This window comes from Nerophis lumbriciformis, linkage group LG26 (genome assembly GCF_033978685.3).
Source record: "Nerophis lumbriciformis linkage group LG26, RoL_Nlum_v2.1, whole genome shotgun sequence".
Taxonomy (NCBI): domain Eukaryota; kingdom Metazoa; phylum Chordata; class Actinopteri; order Syngnathiformes; family Syngnathidae; genus Nerophis; species Nerophis lumbriciformis.
In genome coordinates, this window is record NC_084573.2 from 37,752,501 (window position 1) to 37,767,319 (window position 14,819).

Consider the following 14,819-nt stretch of genomic DNA (forward strand, 5'->3'; position numbering starts at 1 on the left):
GCTCCATCAAAGAATCACTCCATTTTTCAAGTACCGTATTTTCCGCACTATAAGGCGCACCTAAAAACCACAAATTTTCTCAAAAGCTGACAGTGCGGCTTATAACCCGGTGCGCTTTATATATGGATTAATATTAAGATTCATTTTCATAAAGTTTCGGTCTCGCAACTACGGTAAACAGCCGCCATCTTTTTTCCCCGTAGAAGAGGAAGTGCTTCTTCTTCTACGCAAGCAACCGCCAAGGTAAGCACCCGCCCCCATAGAACAGGAAGCGCTTCTTCTTCTACTGTAAGCAACCACCCGCCCGCGTAGAAGGAGAAGAAGCGCGCGGATATTACGTTTCATTTCCTTTGTGTGTTTACATCTGTAAAGACCACAAAATGGCTCCTACTAAGCGACAGGGATCCGGTTCATGAAAAGACGCAATCTCTCCATCCGCACACGGATTACTATTTCACAGCAACTGCCTAAAGACTTTCAAGAAAAGCTGGCTACTTTCCGTGCATATTGTAAAAACAAGATAGCTGAAAAAAAGATCCGGCCAGAGAACATTATCAACATGGACGAGGTTCCACTGACTTTTGATATTCCTGTGAACCGCACTGTGGATACAACGGGAGCACGTACGGTGAATATTCGCACCACAGGGAATGAGAAGTCATCCTTCACTGTGGTTCTAGCTTGCCATGCTAATGGCCAGAAACTTCCACCCATGGTGATATTCAAAAGGAAGACCTTGCCAAAAGGGGCCTTTCCAGCCGGCGTCATCATAAAAGCTAACTCGAAGGGATGGATGAAGAAAAGATGAGCGAGTGGTTAAGGTAAGTTTACGCGAAGAGGCCGGGTGGCTTTTTTCACGCAGCTCCGTCCATGTTGATATACGACTCCATGCGCGCCCACATCACGCTGGTTTTTAATATATTATTAAAGTTTGACTGACCTATCTGACTGTTTTTTTGACATTCCTTTAGCGCAGTTAGATGCGGCTTATAACACGGGGCGGCTTATAGGTGGACAAAGTTTTGAAATATGCCGTTCATTGAAGGCGCGGCTTATAACCCAGGGCGCCTTATGGTGCGGAAAATACGGTACAGTGATTTATTTTTCTATATTCAAACAGATTGGAGAAGAACTCTTGCCCAAATTGAAGGAGTTCAAGTACCTTGAGTGGATCGTGAGATCGACAGGTCTGCAGTGATGCGGACACTGTATCGTTCCGTCACAGTGAAGAAGGAGCTGAGCCGGAAGGCAAAGTTCTCAGTTTACCGGTCGATCTAAGTTCCTATCTCACCGAGGGTTGTACGGTTTTGCGGTACTAGTATGGTATCAAGGTACTAATGAATCAAAAACGGTACTCTCAATCAATGCGATGTTTACTTATATAGCCCTAAATCACAAGTGTCTCAAAGGGCTGCACAAGCCACAACGACATCCTCGGTTCAGATTCCACATCAGGCGAAGGAAAAACTCAACCCAATGGGACAATGAGAAACCTTGGAGAAGACCACAGATATGGGGACCCCCCCCCCTAGGGTGACCGGTGCAATGGACGTCGAGTGGATCGAGCATAATATTGTGAGAGTCCAGTCCATAGTGGATCTAACATAATAGTGTGAGAGTCCAGTCCATAGTGGATCTAACATAATAGTGTGTGAGTCCAGTCCATAGTGGATCTAACATGATAGTGAGAGTCCAGTCCATAGTGGATCTAACATAATAGTGAGAGTCCAGTCCATAGTGGATCTAACATAATAGTGTGTGAGTCCAGTCCATAGTGGATCTAACATGATAGTGAGAGTCCAGTCCATAGTGGATATAACATAGTATTGTGAGAGTCCAGTCTATAGTGGATCTAGCATAATATTGTGAGAGTCCAGTCCATAGTGGATCGAACATAATAGTGTGAGAGTCCAGTTCATAGTGGATCTAACATAATAGTGAGAGTCCAGTCCATAGTGGATCTAGCATAATATTGTGGGAGTCCAGTCCATAGTGGATCTAACATAATAGTGAGAGTCCAGTCCATAGTGGATCTAACATAATATTGTGGGAGTCCAGTCCATAGTGGATCTAACATAATAGTGAGAGTCCAGTCCATAGTGGATCTAATATACCGTATTTTCCGCACTATAAGGCGCACCTAAAAACCAAAAATTTTCTCAAAAGCTGCCAGTGCGGCTTATAACCCGGTGCGCTTTATATATGGATTAATATTAAGATTCATTTTCATAAAGTTTCGGTCTCGCAACTACGGTAAACAGCCGCCATCTTTTTTCCCCGTAGAAGAGGAAGTGCTTCTTCTTCTACGCAAGCAACCGCCAAGGTAAGCACCCGCCCCCGTAGAACAGGAAGCGCTTCTTCTTCTACTGTAAGCAACCACCCGCCCGCGTAGAAGAAGAAGAAGCGCGCGGATATTACGTTTCATTTCCTTTGTGTGTTTACATCTGTAAAGACCACAAAATGGCTCCTACTAAGCGACAGGGATCCGGTTCATGAAAAGACGCAATCTCTCCATCCGCACACGGACTACTATTTCACAGCAACTGCCTAAAGACTTTCAAGAAAAGCTGGCTACTTTCCGTGCATATTGTAAAAACAAGATAGCTGAAAAAAAGATCCGGCCAGAGAACATTATCAACATGGACGAGGTTCCACTGACTTTTGATATTCCTGTGAACCGCACTGTGGATACAACGGGAGCACGTACGGTGAATATTCGCACCACAGGGAATGAGAAGTCATCCTTCACTGTGGTTCTAGCTTGCCATGCTAATGGCCAGAAACTTCCACCCATGGTGATATTCAAAAGGAAGACCTTGCCAAAAGAGACCTTTCCAGCCGGCGTCATCATAAAAGCTAACTCGAAGGGATGGATGAAGAAAAGATGAGCGAGTGGTTAAGGTAAGTTTACGCGAAGAGGCCGGGTGGCTTTTTTCACGCAGCTCCGTCCATGTTGATATACGACTCCATGCGCGCCCACATCACGCTGGTTTTTAATATATTATTAAAGTTTGACTGACCTATCTGACTGTTTTTTTGACATTCCTTTAGCGCAGTTAGATGCGGCTTATAACACGGGGCGGCTTATAGGTGGACAAAGTTTTGAAATATGCCGTTCATTGAAGGCGCGGCTTATAACCCAGGGCGCCTTATGGTGCGGAAAATACGGTACAGTGATTTATTTTTCTATATTCAAACAGATTGGAGAAGAACTCTTGCCCAAATTGAAGGAGTTCAAGTACCTTGAGTGGATCGTGAGATCGACAGGTCTGCAGTGATGCGAACACCGTATCGATCCGTCACAGTGAAGAAGGAGCTGAGCCGGAAGGCAAAGTTCTCAGTTTACCGGTCGATCTAAGTTCCTATCTCACCGAGGGTTGTACGGTTTTGCGGTACTAGTATGGTATCAAGGTACTAATGAATCAATCAATGCAATGTTTGTTTGTATAGCCCTAAATCACGAGTGTCTCAAAGGGCTGAACAAGCCACAACGACATCCTCGGTTCAGATTCCACATCAGGGCAAGGGAAAAACTCAACCCAATGGGACAATAAGAAACCTTGGAGAAGACCGCAGATATGGGGACCCCCCTAGGGTGACCGGTGCAATGGACGTCGAGTGGATCTAGCATAATATTGTGAGAGTCCAGTCCATAGTGGATCTAACATAAAAGTGAGAGTCCAGTCCATAGTGGATCTAACATAATATTGTGAGAGTCCAGTCCACAGTGGATCTAACATGATAGTGAGAGTCCAGTCCATATTGGATCTAGCATAATATTGTGAGAGTCCAGTCCACAGTGGATCTAACATGATAGTGAGAGTCCAGTCCATATTGGATCTAACATAATAGTGAGAGTCCAGTCCATAGTGGATCTAACATAATAGTGAGAGTCCAGTCCATAGTGGATCTAACATAATAGTGAGAGTCCAGTCCATAGTGGATCTAGCATAATATTGTGAGAGTCCAGTCCATAGTGGATCTAACATAATAGTGAGAGTCCAGCCCATAGTGGATCTAACATAATATTGTGAGGGTCCAGTCCATAGTGGATCTAACATAATAGTGAGAGTCCAGTCCATAGTGGATCTAACATAATAGTGTGAGAGTCCAGTCCATAGTGGATCTAACATAATAGTGAGAGTCCAGTCCATAGTGGATCTAACATAATAGTGAGAGTCCAGCCCATAGTGGATCTAACATAGTATTGTGAGTCCAGTCCATAGTGGATCTAACATAATAGTGTAAGAGTCCAGTCCATAGTGGATCTAACATAATATTGTGAGAGTCCAGTCCATAGTGGATCTAACATAATAGTGAGAGTCCAGTCCATAGTGGATCTAACATAATAGTGTGAGAGTCCAGTCCATAGTGGATCTAACATAATAGTGAGAGTCCAGTCCATAGTGGATCTAAAATAATAGTGTGAGAGTCCAGTCCATAGTGGATCTAACATCATAGTGTGAGAGTCCAGTCCATAGTGGATATAACATAATAGTGTGAGAGTCCAGTCCATAGTGGATCTAACATAATAGTGAGAGTCCAGTCCATAGTGGATCTAACATAATATTGTGAGAGTCCAGTCCATAGTGGATCTAACATAATAGTGTGAGAGTCCAGTCCATAGTGGATCTAACATAATATTGTGAGAGTCCAGTCCATAGTGGATCTAACATAATAGTGAGAGTCCAGTCCATAGTGGATCTAACATAATAGTGAGAGTCCAGTCCATAGTGGATCTAACATAATAGTGTGAGAGTCCTGTCCATAGTGGATCTAACATAATAGTGAGAGTCCGGTCCATAGTGGATCTAACATAATAGTGTGAGAGTCCAGTCCATAGTGGATCTAACATAATAGTGTGTGAGTCCAGTCCATAGTGGATCTAACATAATAGTGAGAGTCCAGTCCATAGTGGATCTAACATAATAGTGAGAGTCCAGTCCATAGTGGATCCAACATAATAGTGAGAGTCCAGTCCATAGTGGATCTAACATAATAGTGAGAGTCCAGTCCATAGTGGGGCCAGCAGGAGACCATCCCGAGCGGAGACAGGTCAGCAGCGCAGATATGTACCCAACCAATGCACAGGCGAGCGGTCCACCATAATAATACTGTATGTTGAAGCACAGTACGCCTGCCTATGGTAGCCGTAATGCTCCGACAATCCTTCAAGCGGTGCGGCTTCATAGCTTACCAAAGTCGTACTAAAACATTTTGACCGTTCTTTTGAGCGCCGTGTGTAATGTTCTATATTCCCAATGGAACATTTAAAGTTTTAGTGTTGTTTACTTGAGTCATATCACAGTCTACACGTATCTCTTATGTGTGACTGCCATCACATTGCAGTCTACACGCATCTCTTATGTGTGACTGCCATCTGCTGGTCACACTTATCGTTACACCACGTACCTAATAAAATAGCTTCAAGATCGGCAAGCACAACCAGAATGATTCCCTACATTAGGTGCACCAGGTTGAATATTGAACAAGCAAGGCTTATATAACTTTATAGTGACATGCAAAATCCAGTTTCAAATAATAATAATTAAAAAATATCAATGGCATACCAAACACAATTTAAATAAAAATGGAATGCCTCTTTTCTATTTGCAGCCTTCTGAGGTAAATGTCAACATTAACTTTTTCCACAGGCTAATAAATTTGAAAATAAAATAACAATGAATAAACCAACCATTCAGGACTTTAAACTGCTCAGTTTGCAACACACTGATCTAATCTGATGTGCCCTGCCATATTTTCTTGGATGCTAGTTCATTAATGTCGGGACTTTGAGCTGAGGCAACCTTCATTATCCAACGAAGGTGTTCATCAGTCATTATACCTCGTAGTCCACCCGGACCACAGTCTTTAACGTAGACTACGAACTGCCTCCACGTCTGCTTTTCATCCATTCTAACAACGTGCCGGGCCGATCGCAAAATATGCGCGGCGTCTGTATGCACAAACATGTGAATGCAACGCATACTTAATCAACGGCGATACAGGTTACACTGAGGGTGCCCGTATAAACAACTTTTACACTGTTAGAAATATACGCCACACTGTGTGAACCCACACCAAACAATAATAATAATAACTGGGATTTATATAGCGCTTTTCTAAGTACTGTATTTTCCGCACTATAAGCCGCACCTAAAAACCACAAATTTACTCAAAAGCTGACAGTGCGGCTTATAACCCGGTGCGCTTTATATATGGATTAATATTAAGATTCATTTTCATAAAGTTTCGGTCTCGCAACTACGGTAAACAGCCGCCATCTTTTTTCCCCGTAGAAGAGGAAGTGCTTCTTCTTCTACGCAAGCAACCGCCAAGGTAAGCACCCGCCCCCATAGAAGAGGAAGCGCTTCTTCTTCTACTGTAAGCAACCACCCGCCCCCGTAGAAGAAGAAGAAGCGCGGATATTACGTTTCATTTCCTTTGTGTGTTTACATCTGTAAAGACCACAAAATGGCTCCTACTAAGCGACAGGTTTCCGGTTCATGAAAAGACGCAATCTCTCCATCCGCACACGGACTACTATTTCACAGCAACTGCCTAAAGACTTTCAAGAAAAGCTGGCTACTTTCCGTGCATATTGTAAAAACAAGATAGCTGAAAAAAAGATCCGGCCAGAGAACATTATCAACATGGACGAGGTTCCACTGACTTTTGATATTCCTGTGAACCGCACTGTGGATACAACGGGAGCACGTACGGTGAATATTCGCACCACAGGGAATGAGAAGTCATCCTTCACTGTGGTTCTAGCTTGCCATGCTAATGGCCAGAAACTTCCACCCATGGTGATATTCAAAAGGAAGACCTTGCCAAAAGAGACCTTTCCAGCCGGCGTCATCATAAAAGCTAACTCGAAGGGATGGATGAAGAAAAGATGAGCGAGTGGTTAAGGTAAGTTTACGCGAAGAGGCCGGGTGGCTTTTTTCACGCAGCTCCGTCCATGTTGATATACGACTCCATGCGCGCCCACATCACGCTGGTTTTTAATATATTATTAAAGTTTGACTGACCTATCTGACTGTTTTTTTGACATTCCTTTAGCGCAGTTAGATGCGGCTTATAACACGGGGCGGCTTATAGGTGGACAAAGTTTTGAAATATGCCGTTCATTGAAGGCGCGGCTTATAACCCAGGGCGCCTTATGGTGCGGAAAATACGGTACAGTGATTTATTTTTCTATATTCAAACAGATTGGAGAAGAACTCTTGCCCAAATTGAAGGAGTTCAAGTACCTTGAGTGGATCGTGAGATCGACAGGTCTGCAGTGATGCGAACACCGTATCGATCCGTCACAGTGAAGAAGGAGCTGAGCCGGAAGGCAAAGTTCTCAGTTTACCGGTCGATCTAAGTTCCTATCTCACCGAGGGTTGTACGGTTTTGCGGTACTAGTATGGTATCAAGGTACTAATGAATCAATCAATGCAATGTTTGTTTGTATAGCCCTAAATCACGAGTGTCTCAAAGGGCTGAACAAGCCACAACGACATCCTCGGTTCAGATTCCACATCAGGGCAAGGGAAAAACTCAACCCAATGGGACAATAAGAAACCTTGGAGAAGACCGCAGATATGGGGACCCCCCTAGGGTGACCGGTGCAATGGACGTCGAGTGGATCTAGCATAATATTGTGAGAGTCCAGTCCATAGTGGATCTAACATAAAAGTGAGAGTCCAGTCCATAGTGGATCTAACATAATATTGTGAGAGTCCAGTCCACAGTGGATCTAACATGATAGTGAGAGTCCAGTCCATATTGGATCTAGCATAATATTGTGAGAGTCCAGTCCACAGTGGATCTAACATGATAGTGAGAGTCCAGTCCATATTGGATCTAACATAATAGTGAGAGTCCAGTCCATAGTGGATCTAACATAATAGTGAGAGTCCAGTCCATAGTGGATCTAACATAATAGTGAGAGTCCAGTCCATAGTGGATCTAGCATAATATTGTGAGAGTCCAGTCCATAGTGGATCTAACATAATAGTGAGAGTCCAGCCCATAGTGGATCTAACATAATATTGTGAGGGTCCAGTCCATAGTGGATCTAACATAATAGTGAGAGTCCAGTCCATAGTGGATCTAACATAATAGTGTGAGAGTCCAGTCCATAGTGGATCTAACATAATAGTGAGAGTCCAGTCCATAGTGGATCTAACATAATAGTGAGAGTCCAGCCCATAGTGGATCTAACATAGTATTGTGAGTCCAGTCCATAGTGGATCTAACATAATAGTGTAAGAGTCCAGTCCATAGTGGATCTAACATAATATTGTGAGAGTCCAGTCCATAGTGGATCTAACATAATAGTGAGAGTCCAGTCCATAGTGGATCTAACATAATAGTGTGAGAGTCCAGTCCATAGTGGATCTAACATAATAGTGAGAGTCCAGTCCATAGTGGATCTAAAATAATAGTGTGAGAGTCCAGTCCATAGTGGATCTAACATCATAGTGTGAGAGTCCAGTCCATAGTGGATATAACATAATAGTGTGAGAGTCCAGTCCATAGTGGATCTAACATAATAGTGAGAGTCCAGTCCATAGTGGATCTAACATAATATTGTGAGAGTCCAGTCCATAGTGGATCTAACATAATAGTGTGAGAGTCCAGTCCATAGTGGATCTAACATAATATTGTGAGAGTCCAGTCCATAGTGGATCTAACATAATAGTGAGAGTCCAGTCCATAGTGGATCTAACATAATAGTGAGAGTCCAGTCCATAGTGGATCTAACATAATAGTGTGAGAGTCCTGTCCATAGTGGATCTAACATAATAGTGAGAGTCCGGTCCATAGTGGATCTAACATAATAGTGTGAGAGTCCAGTCCATAGTGGATCTAACATAATAGTGTGTGAGTCCAGTCCATAGTGGATCTAACATAATAGTGAGAGTCCAGTCCATAGTGGATCTAACATAATAGTGAGAGTCCAGTCCATAGTGGATCCAACATAATAGTGAGAGTCCAGTCCATAGTGGATCTAACATAATAGTGAGAGTCCAGTCCATAGTGGGGCCAGCAGGAGACCATCCCGAGCGGAGACAGGTCAGCAGCGCAGATATGTACCCAACCAATGCACAGGCGAGCGGTCCACCATAATAATACTGTATGTTGAAGCACAGTACGCCTGCCTATGGTAGCCGTAATGCTCCGACAATCCTTCAAGCGGTGCGGCTTCATAGCTTACCAAAGTCGTACTAAAACATTTTGACCGTTCTTTTGAGCGCCGTGTGTAATGTTCTATATTCCCAATGGAACATTTAAAGTTTTAGTGTTGTTTACTTGAGTCATATCACAGTCTACACGTATCTCTTATGTGTGACTGCCATCACATTGCAGTCTACACGCATCTCTTATGTGTGACTGCCATCTGCTGGTCACACTTATCGTTACACCACGTACCTAATAAAATAGCTTCAAGATCGGCAAGCACAACCAGAATGATTCCCTACATTAGGTGCACCAGGTTGAATATTGAACAAGCAAGGCTTATATAACTTTATAGTGACATGCAAAATCCAGTTTCAAATAATAATAATTAAAAAATATCAATGGCATACCAAACACAATTTAAATAAAAATGGAATGCCTCTTTTCTATTTGCAGCCTTCTGAGGTAAATGTCAACATTAACTTTTTCCACAGGCTAATACATTTGAAAATAAAATAACAATGAATAAACCAACCATTCAGGACTTTAAACTGCTCAGTTTGCAACACACTGATCTAATCTGATGTGCCCAAGCCAGATACCTGACATCTTTTCTTGGATGCTAGTTCATTAATGTCGGGGCTGAGGCAACCTTCATTATCCAACGAAGGTGTTCATCAGTCATTATACCTCGTAGTCCACCCGGACCACAGTCTTTAACGTAGACTACGAACTGCCTCCACGTCTGCTTTTCATCCATTCTAACAACGTGCCGGGCCGATCGCAAAATATGTGCGGCGTCTGTATGCACAAACATGTGAATGCAACGCATACTTAATCAACGGCGATACAGGTTACACTGAGGGTGCCCGTATAAACAACTTTTACACTGTTAGAAATATACGCCACACTGTGTGAACCCACACCAAACAATAATAATAATAACTGGGATTTATATAGCGCTTTTCTAAGTACTGTATTTTCCGCACTATAAGCCGCACCTAAAAACCACAAATTTACTCAAAAGCTGACAGTGCGGCTTATAAGCCGGTGCGCTTTATATATGGATTAATATTAAGATTCATTTTCATAAAGTTTCGGTCTCGCCACTACGGTAAACAGCCGCCATCTTTTTTCCCCGTAGAAGAGGAAGTGCTTCTTCTTCTACGCAAGCAACCGCCAAGGTAAGCACCCGCCCCCATAGAAGAGGAAGCGCTTCTTCTTCTACTGTAAGCAACCACCCGCCCCCGTAGAAGAAGAAGCAGCGCGCGGATATTACGTTTCATTTCCTTTGTGTGTTTACATCTGTAAAGACCACAAAATGGCTCCTACTAAGCGACAGGTTTCCGGTTCATGAAAAGACGCAATCTCTCCATCCGCACACGGACTACTATTTCACAGCAACTGCCTAAAGACTTTCAAGAAAAGCTGGCTACTTTCCGTGCATATTGTAAAAACAAGATAGCTGAAAAAAAGATCCGGCCAGAGAACATTATCAACATGGACGAGGTTCCACTGACTTTTGATATTCCTGTGAACCGCACTGTGGATACAACGGGAGCACGTACGGTGAATATTCGCACCACAGGGAATGAGAAGTCATCCTTCACTGTGGTTCTAGCTTGCCATGCTAATGGCCAGAAACTTCCACCCATGGTGATATTCAAAAGGAAGACCTTGCCAAAAGAGACCTTTCCAGCCGGCGTCATCATAAAAGCTAACTCGAAGGGATGGATGGATGAAGAAAAGATGAGCGAGTGGTTAAGGTAAGTTTAAGTTTACGCGAAGAGGCCGGGTGGCTTTTTTCACGCAGCTCCGTCCATGTTGATATACGACTCCATGCGCGCCCACATCACGTTGGTTTTTAATATATTATTAAAGTTTGACTGACCTATCTGACTGTTTTTTTGACATTCCTTTAGCGCAGTTAGATGCGGCTTATAACACGGGGCGGCTTATAGGTGGACAAAGTTTTGAAATATGCCGTTCATTGAAGGCGCGGCTTATAACCCAGGGCGGCTTATGGTGCGGAAAATACGGTACCCAAAGTCGCTTTACATGTAGAACCCATCAATCATTCCCACCTGGTGGTGGTAAGCTACTTTCATAGCCACAGCTGCCCTGGGGTAGACTGACGGAAGCGTGGCTGCAATTTTGCGCCAACGGCCCCTCCGACCACCACCTATCATTCATCATTCAATTCACCGGTGTGAGTGGCACCGGGGGCAAAGGGTGAAGTGTCCCGCCCAAGGACACAACGGCAGCGATTTTTTGGATGGTAAGAGACGGGGAACGAACCTGCAAACCTCATGTTTCTGGCACGGTTGCTCTACCCACTACGCCATGCCGCCCCAAGAATGACAAACACATTTTGGGAGAACATCCGCACCGTAACACAACAGAACAAATACCCAGAAGCCTTTTGCAGCACTAACTCTTCCGGGACGCTACAATATACACCCCCAGCTATTATTGGGAGGGACAGTGAAATTGGGAGTCTCCCGGGAGGGTTGGCAAGTATGAGAATTAGCGGTGAATGCGGTGTTACCGCCGCTGTATATAATCGGCGGGCCAGCTCTAGTGTTAATTTGATATCGCCTCAAGGGCCAAGTGAAATTACACGGCGGGTCAATGTCCCTTTTGGGGTGGTATTACCACTCAAAGCTGACCCAACGTTATCTAAAAATGACATTGGTGGCCATCCAAGCAATTGAAGTCTTCCATAGTTATCGTTAGGCGCTCTTAAAAACACACAACGGAGAAAAATGCATCATGACAATTAAAAAGAAAGAAAGAAATAATGTTGTGCCACTGATTGTTATTAATTGTTCATCAATCAAGCTGTCACAGGTGACTCAGAAGTGTACAAAGTAAAGGTAAATACTTCAAATAAGCCAGGGGTGCTCATTACGTCGATCGCGATCTACCGGTCGATCTCGGAGGGTGTGTCAGTCGATCACCAGCCAGGCATTAAAAAAATAGTCGTCAAAACTCCAAAGACCGACTGCGCAGTTGCACAATAAAAGCTCTGCTTCATCCTGCCTGCGCTACCAAAATAAGAGTCTCAGAAAGCTGGCGTGCACAAGCTAGCAAGCTACGGAGTTTGCCGACAATGTATTTCTTGTAAAGTGTATACAAAGGAGTACGGAAGCTGGACAAATAAGATGCCAAAAACCCAACCACTTTCATGTGGTATTGGACAGAAAGGAGGACTTTTTTTCTCCTCCATTCGAAAATACGGACGTTATCATCACCACTGTCTGATTCCTATCAATGCAAGTCATCACAATCAGGTAATACACCAACTTATATTCTTGTCTTCATGAAAGAAAGGAATCTATATGTGTTAAACATGCTTGTATTACCTTTAACCACCTTTAACTTGTTAACAATATTAACTATATGTGTTAAACATGCTTGTATTATCTTTAACCACCTTTAAGTTGTTAACAATATTAACTATATGTGTTAAACATGCTTGTATTATCTTTAAACACCTTCAAGTTGTTAACAATATTAACTATATGTGTTAAACATGCTTGTTTTATCTTTAACCACCTTTAAGTTGTTAACAATATTAACTATTTGTGTTAAACATGCTTGTATTATTTTTAACCACCTTTAACTTGTTTACAATATTAACTATATGTGTTAAACATGCTTGCATTATCTTTAAACACCTTTAACTTGTTAACAATATTAACTATATGTATTAAACATACTTGTATTATCATTAAACACCTTTAATGTATTAACAATATTAACTATATGTGTTAAACATGCTTGCATTATCATTAAACACCTTTAACTTGTTAACAAAAACATATATTTCATAAATAAGTAAATATAAATGATATACAGGTAAAAGCCAGTAAATTAGAATATTTTGAAAAACTTGATTTATTTCAGTAATTGCATTCAAAAGGTGTAACTTGTACATTATATTTATTCATTGCACACAGACTGATGCATTCAAATGTTTATTTCATTTAATTTTGATGATTTGAAGTGGCAACAAATGAAAATCCAAAATTCCGTGTGTCACAAAATTAGAATATTACTTAAGGCTAATACAAAAAAGGGATTTTTAGAAATGTTGGCCAACTGAAAAGTATGAAAATGAAAAATATGAGCATGTACAATACTCAATACTTGGTTGGAGCTCCTTTTGCCTCAATTACTGCGTTAATGCGGCGTGGCATGGAGTCGATGAGTTTCTGGCACTGCTCAGGTGTTATGAGAGCCCAGGTTGCTCTGATAGTGGCCTTCAACTCTTCTGCGTTTTTGGGTCTGGCATTCTGCATCTTCCTTTTCACAATACCCCACAGATTTTCTATGGGGCTAAGGTCAGGGGAGTTGGCGGGCCAATTTAGAACAGAAATACCATGGTCCGTAAACCAGGCACAGGTAGATTTTGCGCTGTGTGCAGGCGCCAAGTCCTGTTGGAACTTGAAATCTCCATAGAGCAGGTCAGCAGCAGGAAGCATGAAGTGCTCTAAAACTTGCTGGTAGACGGCTGCGTTGACCCTGGATCTCAGGAAACAGAGTGGACCGACACCAGCAGATGACATGGCACCCCAAACCATCACCCAACCATGCAAATTTTGCATTTCCTTTGGAAATCGAGGTCCCAGAGTCTGGAGGAAGACAGGAGAGGCACAGGATCCACGTTGCCTGAAGTCTAGTGTAAAGTTTCCACCATCAGTGATGGTTTGGGGTGCCATGTCATCTGCTGGTGTCGGTCCACTCTGTTTCCTGAGATCCAGGGTCAACGCAGCCGTCTACCAGCAAGTTTTAGAGCACTTCATGCTTCCTGCTGCTGACCTGCTCTATGGAGATGGAGATTTCAAGTTCCAACAGGACTTGGCGCCTGCACACAGCGCAAAATCTACCCGTGCCTGGTTTACGGACCATGGTATTTCTGTTCTAAATTGGCCCGCCAACTCCCCTGACCTTAGCCCCATAGAAAATCTGTGGGGTATTGTGAAAAGGAAGATGCAGAATGCCAGACCCAAAAACGCAGAAGAGTTGAAGGCCACTATCAGAGCAACCTGGGCTCTCATAACACCTGAGCAGTGCCAGAAACTCATCGACTCCATGCCACGCCGCATTAACGCAGTAATTGAGGCAAAAGGAGCTCCAACCAAGTATTGAGTATTGTACATGCTCATATTTTTCATTTTCATACTTTTCAGTTGGCCAACATTTCTAAAAATCCCTTTTTTGTATTAGCCTTAAGTAATATTCTAATTTTGTGACACACGGAATTTTGGATTTTCATTTGTTGCCACTTCAAATCATCAAAATTAAATGAAATAAACATTTGAATGCATCAGTCTGTGTGCAATGAATAAATATAATGTACAAGTTACACCTTTTGAATGCAAATACTGAAATAAATCAAGTTTCTCAAAATATTCAAATTTACTGGCTTTTACCTGTATATGAATGAGGTAGATCCCCACGACTTAATCAATTGAAAAGTAGCTCACCTGCAGAAAAAGTGTGAGCACCCCTGAAATAAGCCATACTTAATAGGACATATTGTCCATAAAGCAAAAAAAAGACCTAATAATGAATGTATATTGCATTTAGTGGGCTTTTTATGTCTTTTTATGTCAACTGGACAACAAACTACCCGGAAG

At 42.6% G+C, this 14,819-nt stretch overlaps 1 protein-coding gene across 4 annotated transcripts in view; it reads right to left on the reverse strand.

The window, feature by feature from the left end:
- Positions 1 to 14,819, reverse strand: part of LOC133623671 (SERTA domain-containing protein 4-like) — a 69,510-nt gene that overhangs the window by 31,680 nt on the left and 23,011 nt on the right. The window contains exon 1 of one of the 4 annotated variants that reach the window (XM_061986947.1): positions 14,613 to 14,682. The exons of the other annotated variants lie outside the window; for them this stretch is intronic. The gene's annotated coding sequence lies outside the window, so the exon portion shown is untranslated. Of the gene's footprint in view, positions 1 to 14,612; positions 14,683 to 14,819 lie in introns of those variants that run through there. 4 annotated transcript variants of the gene reach the window in all.